Below are 12,839 nucleotides of genomic sequence, written 5' to 3' on the forward strand. Positions count from 1 at the left end.
AGCCTATCTTCCCCTTCCCCTCATCCTAAGGGCCTTCGCCCACCTATGAAATGACACCCCCCTCTGGTGGGCTCAGGGCCCTGGCTAGGCCTTCCTCCCCTCCCCCCTACCTGGCCCCCCCGCACACTCCCAGAGCCATTTGGCTGATGGTCAGAACTGTCCGTCAAGGGGGCTCTGAGCCCCTGGGGACCCAGATGGGAGGAGGGAAGGGAAGAGGTCGAGGGTCAGGCCACGTCCCCTCAGCTCAGCTCTTTCCCCTCCCCCTTCCTAACAAAGGGAGCAGCGGCCTGACACTCGGGGGGTTGGGGGTGGCCTGGTACTGGGGGAAGCAGGGAGGAAAGAGGTTGTGGGGATGGCCATGGGCAGGAGGCGGGGCTGGGGCCTGCCTGCCCCTCCTCTGCCCTCCCCCTCGGGTCAAGGCTAAGGTGATTCCTCAACCTCTCTCGGAGGCTGGGCTGGCAGGGGAGGAGGACCTGGACAGACAAAGAGCCGGAGCCCTGGGGAGTTGGATGCTGCGGGGGGGACGCACCTGGGACCCAGGCAGTCCTGGCTGAGGGAGGGGCAGCAGACACCCCTCTGGCCTTGGTCTCACCCTCCGGCTGGCCCTGCCTCCCCTCCGTACCAATCCCTGTGGATCCCAGAGCCATACCGAAGCTTGGGGAGGGTTGGAGCTTGGGGGTGGGAGGGAAACTGAGGCCCAGAGAGGAGATAGAGGCAGGACTGGATCCAGGATGGAGGCACAGCCCCAGGGTTCTCAGCACTGTCCCGGAGGAACCTCACCTTCGGTTCCCCTTCCTGCCTAGGGAGTCAGAGGAGCCCTAGATGGTGGGGTGGGGTGGGGGGTGGGCAGGGGTAGAATGTTCTTCAGAGACTGCAGAGGAGGCTGAGGAGAGGGAGAGGCTGTGTCTTCTCCTTTCTCAGGCCGCTGGGGTGGGCGGACCAGGAGAAAGAAATTCTAAATGTGGTCTGTCTCTAGCACTGGCCTGGTGCAGTTTCGAGGTGAAACTTCAAGTCAAAAAGGGCAGAAAACCAACGTGGACAGAGCCCACCAGCGCTAGCGATGGCTTTGGAAGAGGGCGTTCAGAGAGGTTCTCTGGCACGCCCAAGGTCACACAGCAAAGAAGGAAGATGTGCTCCCGTCCGTCATTGACCTAATCGGACACTGCCTCTGGGCCTCCCACCTGCCCACCCCGACTGAGGGCCAAGGGGAGCTGAGGCAGTGAATAGCTGTGAGCCCCCCACTCACCATGCCCACGGGACAGATGAAGAGCCTCTAGAGAGAGAAAGAAACGTGAACAGCTTCTGTACTTAAATTCTTCTGCCAAGGTGGCTCTCAGGGAGAGGGCCACAGCCAAGAGGAAGAGGAGGAAGATACAAATGAGGGCTGGGGAGACATTGTCCTGAGCCCATGGGGGCGGGAGAAGGCCTGGGGGTGCTGGATTAAGCTTGGGTGAATGGATGCCAAGAACAGTGGGGCAACCCCCAGGCAGCCTGCTGCCCACCCCCAGAACCCTGGCTTCCCCCTCCTTGGGTCTCTGTGGGCAGCTCCAAGTTGGCCTCGCCCCAGGGCCTGGACTGCACTGTCGGGGCGGGGGGAGGCGGGGAAAAAAAAGTCGGGGCGGGGGGAGGAGGGCAGGGCTTGTGAGGCATCGGACAGGAGATTCCAGGGGAGGGCTGTGGTGTCTGAGTTGCCATATGTGTAGGGTGTGTGTGTGTCCCCGGTGTGCCTGGGTGGCCGTGACTTTGAGTCCCTCAGCTCTGCGTGGGACCCCGGGACTGTATGTCCCCGCGTGTCTCAGCTACTGTGTGACCAGGAGTCTGTGGGTGTGTCCCAGGGAACACGGGGGCTCTGTGTGTGTGTGTGTGTGTCCTTCCATGAGTGTCTCCTGTACCTGGATGTCCCCAAATGATGTCTAAATATGTGTAGGCAGATCTGCCTGTCCCTCGAGGAAGTGTGGGTGTGTCCCCGGGAGCATCTCAGTGACCCCCAGTGCCCAGGAAATCTGGTGTGTGTGTGCGCGAGCCCCCATCCACATGTATCTGAGCATGGATGGTTCTGTGAGCGTCTGGGAACCATGACACAAGTCCCCATGTGTCCACGTGTATGGATTCTGTGCCTGTGTCGTGGGTGGCTGTAGGTGTGCTTGTCTCTGGTGTATCGGAGGCTCTTTCTTTCCGAGAGTGTCAGAGATCCCGCGTGCGCCCCAAGCATCTGTGTGACTTCCGGCGTCCCTGTGTGCCGATACCCGAGTGTGTTTCCATGAGTGGGTCGGAGGCTCTGGCTGTGTCCCCGTGTGTGTCATGGTGACTTGGTGCATATGATGGGGTTTCGGGTTTGGGGGGGTGTATCTGAATGGGGGAGGGTTCAAGGCCGAGACTGCCACTGCGCTGCTGGCTAGCCTGTTTTATCACTACATCGTCTCCAAATCCGAACGTGAGGGCCTGTCTGCCTTCCTTCCTTCCCTGCCAGAGGCCCCAGACCCCTGCCAGGCTGGGCCCAGGGCCCCCTTCCCCAACCACCTTGGGTGGCCGGACCTCTGCTCCTCAGCACCCCCTGCTCTGGAGGAGGCCACCTCAACTCCACCAAGCGACCTCCGTCCCTCCCAACCCCCCCAGCACCACCGGCTCCCCCCACCCTCCCCCCCCCACAAAACCAGTCCAACCCAGACAAAAGCAATTACTCCTGAGGTAGGATGTGAGTGTGGGTGTTAGAAACAGAAAAAAAAGGGGGGAAGGGAGGGGGGAGCGACACACACACACACACACACACACACACACACACAGGCAGGGATGGACAGCCAGAGACCCGCAGAGACAAGGACAAGAGAGACACACAGAGAGTGTGAGAGAACAGACAGGGAGAGACAGAAGATGAAAGAGACCAGAAGAGACATAGACAGACACAGGAGGCAAAGGAAGAGAAAAAGAGCAGAGAAAGGGCAAACGGGAGGACCCGATGGAGAGACACACAGAAACAGAGACCGGAGAGAGAGAAACAGAGAGCGCCAGAACACAGCAGAACCAAAAACCCAGGGATGGAGCTGCAAGGAGAAGAGGTGCAGATAAAGAGAGGACGGGGCCAGAGACAGGGAGAGCTAGAAAACAGAGCGGGAGAGAGAGAGAGAGAATGGGAGCGATACACAGAGGAACAGAAAGACAGTGAGAGAACGAGATGAGGTTGAGAGATAGAGAGATAAAAGACAGAGAGGGACAGGCAGAGGAGACAGAGAAAGTGAGAGACAGCTGGTGAGAGGGACCCAGAGAGACAGGCAGCTAGAGGGAAGTTGATAATGCATGAGAGACAGACAGCAAAGCTGGAGCGGGGCTGAAGGGAGACCAAGTCCAGAGTGACCTCGAGCGCTTTCTCTCTCTCTCTCTCTCTCTCTCTCTCTCTCTCTCTCTCACACACACACACACACACACACACACACACACACACACACACACACGGCTTCCCCCCTCCCCCAGGCCAGTAGTCAGGGCTGCCCAAGCGCTCCCCACGGCCCTCTGGGCTCCTGTGAGCCACAGCAGAACAGAACCGAAAACCCAGGGATGGAACTGCACAGGAGGGGACAGGAAGGATGGACAGGGAGGGTCAGGGCAGCAGCAGGGAGGGGACAGAGCAGACTGGGCTCAGGATCACAAGGGCAGGAGGGAGACTCCCTGTCACCGTCTCCCCCTGCCACACACAGGGACACGCATACCAAGGGCCTCGGCCGTTCCTTACACTCCGCCAGGCACGGCAGGCTGGCCAGGGGGTGGGGCCCCCAGAGAGCAGGCACGAAGCCAGCCCCTCCTGGCCCACAGCCCTGCGCACCTTCCCGGCTGCCCTCAGGCCCGTCTCTCTTATAGCCCTATCCCCCAAGCCCGGTGGTCTCAACAGCACGCTGGCCCTCACGCGCGCACGCTCGCACGCTCTGCTCTCGGCTTCCCTTTCCCGGAGCCTGACTCTGCTCCCCGGCTGACTTTCGTGCTGTCTCCGTGGCTCTTTACCTGCTTTTCTCCGTTGCATCCTCTCTCCAGGCATTTCTCTGTCGTGGGACGCACTCTGGGTCTCCCCGAGTCTCTCTCTCCCACTCTACTCCTCTCTGGCGTATTCCTGGACCCCCCCTTTCTCAGATGACCCCTCTGGCCCTCCTGTCCCCTCGCGCCCCAAGAGAAGGACGGCCGATGGCTGTGCAGGGGCCTCAGAAGCTGTCCTGGAGTCGGGGGGTGGGGCACCTCCTTTCTTGCTTTTCCTTCAAGTGCCTTTTTTCCTTCTCTCTTCCTCGCCCCCTCTCCCCACCCGCGGCAGGTCCACATCTCCCCATGGCTCTCTCTGGAGACAGAAAGCTAGACACGGACCCACATACACCCTGCACGCAAGACTGCAAACAGATCCAGGCTCAGAGGAAGAGGAGGCAATCAGGATGGGAGGAAGAGGCCAGACATGGACGAAGACCAAGACAAGGAAAAAAGAAGAGGGCGATGGAGGTGGAGCCCCAGGGAGAGGAAGACGAGAAGAGAGATACCAGAGACTTGCAGAGACCGCGGGCAATGTGAGCTGGACAATGCCAGGGGTGTGGGTCGCGCGCTCACTGCTGAACATCTAGGGTCAGACTCTGTGACCTGTCCGCTGCCACCAAGCCCTCACCAGTGTCCTCTGTGTGAAATCAGGGTCAAGTGCCTGCCCTCAGCCCCTGGGGCTCCATGCTAGCCGGGACGGTAGGCACTTCGGCCTTCGTTTGCTCTAGGACCGTCTGGGATGCCAGGGACTCATCGGTCCCAGAAGGTGTAAGAGTTGCCAGCCACTTTCACCCCCTCTGCATCTGTATTGCCCCACCCCATGGCTGACAGCCACTCCCAGTCCTGGGTGGGTGGCAGCTGTCTCTACCCAGCCAGGGACAGCAAAGGCAACCAAAGGGATCTCTAGCAGCTTCCCGGCACCCCACAACGACAAACAGCCCCTCCCATCCCAACTCCACACCCAGCGAGGAGCACCACCGCCTGCCTGCGCCTGGCCATCCTGCTACAGCAGCACAGCGCGGCCCTCAGCCTCACACAGCCGTGGCCCATGGACCAACCCCTGGGGCCTGCCCAGCAGCAGCCTCCCAGGAGCCGCCCCCACGCCGCACCGAAGCTGCAGCCTGCCCCACACCCCAAGGCCACATCTGTAACAGCACACATCCTATTCCTGGAGCCAAAGCCCTCACCCCGGGCACAACAGAGAGGTATCAGAGAAAACCCCAGGACCCCAGGGGGACCTACTGGCTTCTTGGTTCTTGTCTGCAGAACACCTGTGCTGTCACGCAGGCCTGCACTCCCCGGAGCATCCCAGGGCCACACCTGCACCCTCCAGAGAGGACGTGCCCACCTTGCAGCTCAACGTCTCCTTTCTTACACAGCCCTGGGTGCTGTGCAAGTCACCTCCCCAGACCTGGCAATGGAAGCCGGGTCTCACCCACCGCCAAGCTCCTGCTTCCGAGGTATTCCAGGCTCCCTCGCACTCCAGGCAGGCCCCGGCACTCATGCCAGAGTCACCTCTGGGACCCCAGGGCCTGGTCCACACCGAAGGCCACTGTGTCTTTTTGTGGAAGGATGAAAGGACAGAAGGGAGGGAGACGAGGTAGGGACACAGCCCTGCTCCTGCCTCAGATGGCCATGGGGACTCAGACCAGGCCAGCATCCATGGCCCCCAGGAGTGAACCCCCCAGCCCGAGCCATAACTTCCTCCTTGGCTTCTCCTAACCCTCAGGAGACGCCTTCCCACCCCTCCTCCCAAAGACTCCCTGAGGCCCCCCAGGCAGGTGAATTACATCCTTCTCTCGGGATCTAGCGGCACAAGGCTCGGCACAAAAGAACCCCCAGGAAATGGTGGCTGAAGGAATAAATGGTAGATGTGGGTTTATGAGTCTATGTGTTCACTTATTTATTCATTCAACAAACACTTTTTTTTTTTTTTTTTTGGCCATGCCATGTGGCATGCGGGATCTTAGCTCCCCGACTGGGATCGAACCTGTAACCCCTGCAGTGGAAGCTCGGAGTCCTAACCACTGGACTGCCAGGGACGTCCCCATTCAGCAAATACTTAATCGATTATTTACACCGTGCCAGGGACTGGGTGTCGACGTGTTAGACAAATAGAGACGCCTCTCCCTGCCTCAGCCATTCAGCTTAGGGCACGAAACACTACCCGGAGAATACACGATCAGAGACGCGACAATGGCAAGACGGAAGGACAGGTTAGGGGGGCCAGTCCAGGCCAGGGGGGTTGGGGAGCCCTAGATGGAGATCTGAGAGAGGTGGAAGGGTGAGCCCAACCAAGAGTGGAGAGAAGGCCCTGGCAGGGGTGGGAAGAAAGCCAGAGGAAGGGCCAGAGGGAGTGAAGGAGGGGGAGCCGCTTGGGCGCCAGAGGCAGACCAGCACCTCCAGGGCTGGAGGGGGTCTCGCTCACCCTGGGCTCCATGCTCCAGCTCCCTCCGGGGCATTGAGGAGGCCTCTGGACACGTTTTTGGGGAAACGCTCACCTTCCCAGTATGGTTATAAAGCAAAGACAATGGGGGTGGGGGCAATGTTCGTTGTAATTGTTTTGCAACAAAATTAAATACCTAAAAGGGTGTGGCTCCCTTCAAGCCTGTGTCCCTGGGAGGCTGAACTTTTCCTGGAAGCACTCAGACGTTTTGGCAACAGCTTTCAAGGCCAGTTTTAGTTTACGGACTCCATCAACAAAACATCTCTATTGTATAGTTGTCTCTAGTTTCTATCAGAGCACCAACAAGTAGCCCCATTGATCTGTGATTAATATTAGCACTACTAAATTTACCAGAGTTGGCTCCAAATAAGACTTCAGGTGTTCCCTTCTCCACCCCCCCACGAATCAAAATCGTCCCCAAAGCACAAAGGTTGGCCACACGGAGGAGACTCCAAACCTGGAGTGGATTTTGGTGAAATGGAAGAATGAGAGCTTGAAGTTCAGACAGACCTGAGTCCAAATTCTGACTCTAGCATTAAGGTTACCATGGTAACCTTAGGCCAGCTGCGCCTTCCTTCTCTGTGGCTCAGTTTCCTTCTCTTGCAACAGCGACTCACAGCTACTTCACAGGGTGGGAGGGAGTGCCCAGAACAGGCCCTGGCATAGAGGTGGCCCCTAACAAACCTCAGTTTCCTTATTAGGATATAACAGCTCTCTGGCACGTGTTACCCAATCTGTCGTGCGTATGTCCGTGAAACCTTGGATATTTAACAAACATCTATCTGAACACAAAGAACTAAAATCACAGCCCTGACTGCAACCTCCATCAACTCTGACACATAATTCCTTTTAAACACCTCTGTTACTTCAGCCCAATTTTCAGGCATTTCTCAAAGGCCAGCCTCTAGCCCCCAAATGAATTCTGCAGCCTGGAAGCTCCTTGACCTTCTTTTCAACGTCAAGAGCATCAGCGGATATGATGGTTCCTGGGAAAGCTACACTTCTGGTTCCCTGGAGAAAGCACACATCGTGTAGTTCAGACTCCTACGTTCCTTACCTGCTAGAATAGGGCCCATGGATGAGCTTCGGGGGGGTCTGTGAACGTCCTGAGGTTGGAGCACAATTGGGTAGACATAGGGATGCGTTTTCTTGGGAGAAAGGCTACACTAAATATTGTAAAACTGGAAATCCATGGGCCAAAGTTTGCCTGAAACATGTGGTTTGGGCCACAAGGGGCTTTATGAAATTTGGGGGTAGTTGCCAACATTGAAAAACCGAGAGATTTCACATTAAAGTCTGGACTTCCGGCTTCTCTTAAAAAAATCGGAAAATCTGGCAAGTGGCAGGTACGTCTCTGCTTGGGGACGGTCAGTGGGGCTGAAGAGCAGCTCCCCCCCCCCCGCCAATGCATTTTCCAGTCCACCGCGGTCCCTACCACACCAGATCGCAAACCCTAGCCTACAGCTTTCATCTGCTTCTTAAAGTAAGGCCATGACACGCCCCCACCCCCACCCCCCACCCCAGAGCAACAAGGCTATAAGGGCAAGCAGAGGCCTCCCTGGGGTCCTGAGGCCTGTGGGTTAAACCGTTCTGGTTGGGGCAGCACGAGGCAGGGTCCCACCCCAGAGGCCCTGTCCCTACCCCTCCCCAGATGCTCACTGCCAGGGCCTCACCAAGCTGAGTGGAGCCAACCCCAGAGCAGATGCCCAGAGCCTCTGCCTCCTGCAGAGCTGAGCGGCTAGAGGACTCCCGCTTCTGTCTGAGAGTCTCAGCGGGCTCCAAGGAGGGGCCTCACAAAACCTCACTTGCTCAGGGGAGCTTCCAGCTGCATTTCAGGCTCCTGATTCCCGAGGCTACATGCTTTCCTGGAGTAACTTCTTTCATCCTCACATCCTGTGTGTGTGTGTGTGTGTGTGCAGGGGTGCTGTTATTACCCTCCTTTGACAGATGGGGAAACTGAGGATCGCACAGCTGGCAGCAGGCAGAGCTGGTGCTGTCTGGCTCCCGAGCTGGAACCTGAAGAGCCTCACTAGGCTTCCATCCTCGGGACAGCGAGTAAAGTGGGTTCTGTTATTATGCCCTTTTATAGACGAGGAAATGGAGGCTCTGACTGTCCCAAGTCGCTCGCAGTTAGGAAGGGACAGAAAAGAGATTCTGACACGGGAGGGCCTGACCCCAAGCTGTGATCTGAGCCACCAAGTTACCCCCATCTCTCTCCTACTGAGCCTCCCTACCACTCATTGGCAGAAATCCCCACGGTCACCAACAACCAGAACCACGGATTTGGCCAGAAAGCCGCAGGACACACAGAGGATGAAAACACAGATCAGTCAGGGTAACCTCGCAGAGGACAGAGGCAGAACGAGGAAGGGCAGCATCCCCGGGGTGGGGCTGGAGATGAGGATGGGAAAGCAGGGACTTCCGAGAGGAGACTGGAGCTGGAGCACAGCAATAAGCAGAGCTCTGGGACCGTGGCCCTTACCTCTTGGGCAGAAGCAGCGAAGCTAATACATTCAAGCCACCAACCCGGTCCAGTAGAGAACCTGGAGAGAGAGGAGAAGGGATTGAGCATACTGAGGGAGTCGTGAAACGCCTCCACCTCGGGCAGAATGAGGCACTCCTGGGGCCAAGGGACCCTGCACACCATCAGGATCCACACGCTGGTGAACGTAAACTCAGGTCCTGACAGCCACTGGTTACCTTCATTTCTGGGCTCTAAGCCTCAGTGTCGCCATCTTATGAATGGGGATAACTGATGCCTTCTCCTGTAGAACATCTGTTTTTCCCAGCAGACTGGAAGCTCCTTAAAGGGCAGGGACTGTGTCTTACACCTTTAGCCTTTGACAGAGGGCCTGGCAAACGTGGGGTGCTCATTAAGTACATGATGGATGATTGAGTGAATGGATGGATGGATGGAGGGATTAATTAATTGACAAACTATGTATCTCAAAGGACTGCAGGGAGGGTCAAATGAGAAAGAAGTGCGAAAGGGTTCTTCGTTATTAGGTGCCTGTGTGCTGTGGGGGGATGAACACGAAAGTCATGATGACGTTTCTAACTGGTATATTTGTTCGCTCGTTTATTCATTTGGTTAATCAGCAAATACTGAGGCTCATCTGAGCTGCGCTCCGGACCAAGCGTGGGAGGTATGGAGATGGATTAGACAAGGTCTCTGCCCTGTCTACCGAGAGCTTGAAGGCAAGCTGGGGCAACTGAATAAAGAACTGAGGTCCACACACTGGGGTAAGCAGAGGATGCAGTGGGAATCCCAGGGGAGGTCAGGGGAGACCCAGGGAGGATGCAACCCCCGAGCCAGGCCTGGCGGACGAATCCACTTTAGTCAGGTGGAGGGGCCGCACGGGAGGAAAGAGAATGTCAGGCCTTTGGTCACGCAGGGCTCAGCGAAAGACATGGGAAAGATGAGGCTGCAGAGATGCCAGGGGCTGCACCCAGCAGGGCCTGGTCCAAGCAGCTGCGGGGGAGGGAGATGATGCAGTTTGTCTTCAGAAAGGTCCCACTGCATGCTATGTAGAAGATGGGGAGGATGGAGAGGTCTACAGGAAATGGGGAGACCCTCTCCCAAGAGTGTTTGCTGAGCCTCCCTGCAGCCCTGCAGGAAGGCAGAGTGACAGCTGGTGTCATCCCCACTTTACAGATGCAGCAAGCGAGGCTATGAGGAGACAGACTTCCCCAGAATCCCGTACAGCTCGGTGAGGGGCAGAGCTGGTTAGAAAGCCCAGGCCTTTGTGCCTCCTGCTGAAACCCTGTTTCCTGCCCTCTGGGAACATGGTCTTCTTGGAAAAGCTGCTTGAAGCCACACAAAGACCACCCTTGCTGTGGGTATTCAGAGAAGGAGCAGGGACTGGAGGAGAGGGAGACACTTCCCACCAGGCGGGTCCTGATGAGTGGACGGTGGGCGACATCAGAAGCAGTGGCTCAGAGAGGGAGAGCCCTGTGGGTGGGCTCACAAAGCCAGGAAGCTCACGGCTGCCTGACATCTGTGTGTCCCTGTGGGTGCACTCCCCAGACGGGAGACCTCAGGGGGGTGGGCAGGACGGCGTGGACCTTAACGTTTGGCAGGCTACTTTTCTATCTCACGGCAAATCTGCCGGCACAGATGGGGAAACTGAGGCCCAGGACCAGCCAAGGACACAAGGAATTGGTGGAGGCGGGACTGGAGTCCAGGAAGAGAAAAGAGAAAGAGAAAGAGATGGACTGAGACAGTGAGGAGAGTGATGATAGACAGATAGATAGATAGGAAGAAAGGAAAGAGAAGAGAGATGGGGAGACACAGACAGACAGACAGGAGGAGTGGAGGGAGTGCCAGCAGAGACCAGAGAGAAGCCCAAATGGGAAAGTAAAGAAAGGTGTAAAAGTAAAAAGAGGTCCGACCCCTCCCCCTCTCTCTACCTGGGCCTCCATCTTCAGGGGTCAAGCGGACCCGGACCCCTGGTCCCTGTGGGGAGGGAGGAGCTGGGGTTTCTTCCCCACTCAAAGGCTGCCCACCACCCGCACCCCCGCCCCCGGAGCTAATCAGCGGCTGTCATCTCCACGGTGAGGTCTTGGTTAAGGAGATTTAGGGCTGGGATCAATAGGAAATTTAAAAATCGATGCAGCGCGCAGGGCAAAATCGATGGCGTTTAATCGCCTTGCCGATTCCCAGTCAAAACAATTAGCCGCGCTGAGTGTTGAACACGGTGGCGACACGGCATTAACCGTCAATATTGGTGTAAGTGATGGCGGGGCGGGCAGGGGAATCCCCGGGCCTCTTAGGGGCCTGGAGTCAGACAGTGCCTTCAGGCTGGGGTCCCCCCTGCAGACAGCGCTCCCCTCCTGCCCTGGTCTCTGCCCTCTGCCCTCTGCCACCCTCATCTGCAATGCCCACAGGCAGGACCACCCCTGGCCCGTCGGCCTCCAATTCTCCTCCTCGTGCCATCTCCCAGGTCCCAGAACCCCTGTATTCCCCTGACAAATCCCTCTCCCAAGTAGCTAACATCTCCCCACGGGACAGGCAAGCCCTGTGGGAGCTGGGAGCCGTATTCCCAGCAGGACCTTGAGACTGGAAGATGGGAACGGGAGCTATTTAGAAGGTGTCTTCTCTGCATTTCACAGATGGGAACTTTGGGGAACAGAGGGCAAAAGCAGACGGCCCGTGGTGACCTGGCACGGAAGCAGGACTGGAGCCCTGACTTCCCTGACTCCGGAGTCCCTGTTCCCCGCAGCTGCCCCACACAGAAGGGGAAGATTCCAATGTTTCCTGGGGAAGGAAAGAAGGTCCTGGCCGCTCAGCTCTCCTAGAAGCCACTAGAACTGCTTCTGGAGGGCAGGCTGGAGCCTGGCTCCACTGGGGTCCCTACACCACCCAGTACAGGGTATGGCCCTGAGCTGGAGCTTGGGACAGGCCTGAGGATGACAGCGCCCATCGGCCCCCCACACACTGCCCACATACACTTCCACTGGGGAGCAGACGGGCAGAGCAACCATCTCCCACAAACACATCAGCTCAGCTAAATTCAGCAGAGTAGCTATAGGGACAGCAGCCGGGGTTTCCGGGGTGCTAGCTGCGTGCCAGGTGTGGTTCGTTGCTCTGCGGGCATGATCTTGAAGCATCCTTACAAGCCTTTGGTGAGGATCATTCTCACGGTACAGATGAGGAAATGGAGGCTCAGAGAGGTGAAGTCACTTGCCCAAGGTCGCACATCCAAGAGGGGGCAGCTCAGTCTGACCGGACTCCGAGGGAAACGGGACACAGAGTGAACAAGGTCTAATGACCGCAAGCAAGAGAGTGGATGCAAGGAGGGGGTGCAGGAACCCGGCGCCTAGGCAGAGGTCCAGGAGGGGCCCACAGAGGCCCCTGAGGCAGGGGTGGGGCAAGCAAGGGGCGGGGCAAAACTGGAGACAGCCCTCGAAGCGCCTGACCTGGCAGGACGAGGATGGGAGATGGTGAGGCCGAGGCTGGCTCTCACCTTCTCTGAAATTGCCGGAGGGCTGCGAAGAGCCCCGAAGGGTCCTGGGGTGCTGCATGGGGAGGGTGGAGGCTTCCCCAGCCACCTGCTCCCCGGCGCGGAGGCAGGGAGCGTGTGCGGGCAGGGGAGGAGGTCCGTAAGATGAGCCAGGGATTGATCTGACAAGGTCCTAATCAAATGGTCAATATCGCTGACCCGACCACTTAACCTATTGATAAGCTGGCAAGGATGGAGCGGGCGGCGAGGGCTCAGGAAGGACGGCAGTGAGAGGGCTGGGGGGCAGCCCGATGGGCAGTGCTCAGGCCCACAGTGTGCCTGGGTCTGGGGGCCTGGGAGAGGGTGGGCAGTTTCCTCCTCAAGTGCCCCCACCCACCTCCCCTCTGATAGGTCATGTGTCTTCTTTTTTTTTTTTTTTTTGGCCG

The 12,839-nt window shown here is 57.8% G+C and overlaps 1 protein-coding gene across 6 annotated transcripts in view; it reads right to left on the bottom strand.

Annotated features, from left to right (window-relative positions):
• The window catches only part of POU2F2 (POU class 2 homeobox 2), a 103,168-nt gene that overhangs the window by 47,469 nt on the left and 42,860 nt on the right, over positions 1–12,839 (bottom strand). For 3 of the 6 annotated variants that reach the window (XM_024768768.1, XM_024768772.1, XM_024768770.1), the window contains exon 2: positions 8,934–8,994. The exons of 2 other annotated variants lie outside the window; for them this stretch is intronic. The gene's annotated coding sequence lies outside the window, so the exon portion shown is untranslated. Of the gene's footprint in view, positions 1–8,933; positions 8,995–9,151; positions 10,836–12,839 lie in introns of those variants that run through there. One more of the 6 variants, XM_024768771.1, reaches the window with a different exon arrangement.

The sequence above is a fragment of the Neophocaena asiaeorientalis genome, unplaced genomic scaffold, assembly GCF_003031525.2.
Source record: "Neophocaena asiaeorientalis asiaeorientalis breed wild unplaced genomic scaffold, Neophocaena_asiaeorientalis_V1.1 scaffold629, whole genome shotgun sequence".
NCBI classification, from domain to species: Eukaryota; Metazoa; Chordata; class Mammalia; order Artiodactyla; family Phocoenidae; genus Neophocaena; species Neophocaena asiaeorientalis.